A 2,249-nucleotide genomic window follows, 5' to 3' on the forward strand; every position below is an offset into this window, starting at 1 on the left:
GGGGTCACACCAAAGAAGGTCGGTTGATCACCTTGCACATAAAGGTCAAGACTTGGACAGGAAGCTCATGAGCACTAGGTGACCTACTACAGCACATAATATCCTAGTCCATTTACCTTCCGACTGATAACTTGTTCAACCTTAAGTGTGGTGCACCTTTCTGATCCAATGAAAATGACATAAGTTGCTCACTAGATGATCGACGTCATTATAGGGACAGTCACGTCGAGTAGAGTCACTTGTCTACCCTCTTGCAGTCTGTTTATGTTCCTGTTAGTGACATGTTCTTCAAAGGTTAACCGTTGGACTACTCCAGAAGGAAGTCCTATTGCATCTAGTTCGACATATAGATCTCTTGACATGATAAGGAGAGATAACCAAGGAAGAGCTCAAGTGAGAATAACATATCGGTGCAGTTCTGCAATGGATCATGACTAGAAACCTCGATACCAGCGCGTGCCGAGCAGCACAACCTTATGTGCGCGCCCACAGGAGGCTCTCGGTTTCGTCGCGGCACCATAGATCGCTAATCGTGGCACCATTACTGAACATATAACCTACAAGAAATCTCACATGGCACAAATTAGGTTGCATAGGAGCAAGCACTATGCAAAGGAGGGATAGCAAACAAAGGTAGTCACAAGGTTAGGAGTCAACAAGCAGGGGATCCGAAAATCAAAACACAACGCAAGAGAGCATAGCTTAATTGCCAAAGAAAACTAAGTATGAGATTCTTGATTAAATTCCACGCACACCTCACGTCTACCAAGGTGATTACCAGATGAAAGATTATCATAAGATCCGGTCATGTTGAGCAACAACATGAGACCAAGACTGATAGATATCCCGAGACGTGGGAAGGTTGGAGACAAAATAAACAAGATTCATGGGACAGAGCCAAGGCACTGACTAAGGATTCAGTTGATAAGGCAATGACATGATCTGCGAGGAAAAGGTTCCAAAGCAGAGTAGATAGCGATTAGCGTTGCACCAGCTCATCAGTAGAAGAAGGAGCAATGAGATCTAACAAGGATTTTTGAGCAAGGTCCTTCCACACAAGAGTGGGACAACCACGACACATGCAAGCAAAGAAGGGGGCTAAGCTTGGGTCGAAGGTCAAGCAAAGGCAGGGATAAAGGTCTTCGTAGCACAACGTTCAAGGGCTAGCAACCACATGTACAGGCTCAGGCTCCTAAGAGAGAACTTAATTGAAAATGACAACCATGAGATTACCAAAACTTGGACGTGGTTCTAGGATAGCGCTCTTCAACACTCGTATGCTTACTGAGGACAAAAGGGGTGATAACTATGGCACTAATTAAATAACAAGCATACATACCCACCACTTGGCTAAACTAGAGGACATTATAGGTTAAGCATGTAACCACAATTATTTCAAGCATGGCTAAGCACACACTTTTCTCAAGCACTTCCTATTCAAGCAACATGGAACAAGGCATTCTTGTTTAACTCCACACAAGGAAGATAGTGCAATACATCGATCACAAGTTACTTAGTACTTAGAACAAAGGAAGGGAAGCATATTTATGCACAAGCACAATCATGATGCATGCTCATCCTATTCGTCCTCACGAAATTGCCAGCCTAAGGTGGCAATCACATTCTATGTCGGTGGCATAACACGTACTCTCTCGATATATAGCTAGTCGTCAGCTACATTCAATCTACGCATTCGTGGTTAGCGTACCTGCAGGCAAATTCATTACAGCCCATCCCTACAAGAGATAAATAAGCGCACAATGAAAACAGTAAACTAAGATACCCCCCCCCCATATACACATCCCCAGATATATATACTTCGATATCCATAGCTACCCGGCAGATATACCCACAATTAAGTACCTTCATATATACATGTGTGTAACATGTAAATATTCCAGTAACCACAGCTAACTCTCCCCTAGATCTACAGTTGGACGGTCATACTCTCACAACTCACACTTACCTGGGCGTAGAGGCAATTGATCCATACAGTACCATTCAAGCGAATGGCATCCATACAATAGCACGCCGTATGGACGACGAAAGAAAAATTGCAATAAAGTACATTCCTCAAAGTTAGTACTTAGATAGCCACCTAATAGTCCTTAACTGGGCATAAAGGAAGATGTCGCTAGCATAGTTTTGCAAATAAGTTTTGACAAATTTGCCTGTAGCTAAAGTTTTAGTTAAAATAGACCTTTTAAAACCAAAACTTAGCTTTTAAAACTATGTACTTGACAGTATTA

Source organism: Miscanthus floridulus, chromosome 9 (genome assembly GCF_019320115.1).
Source record: "Miscanthus floridulus cultivar M001 chromosome 9, ASM1932011v1, whole genome shotgun sequence".
NCBI lineage: Eukaryota > Viridiplantae > Streptophyta > Magnoliopsida > Poales > Poaceae > Miscanthus > Miscanthus floridulus.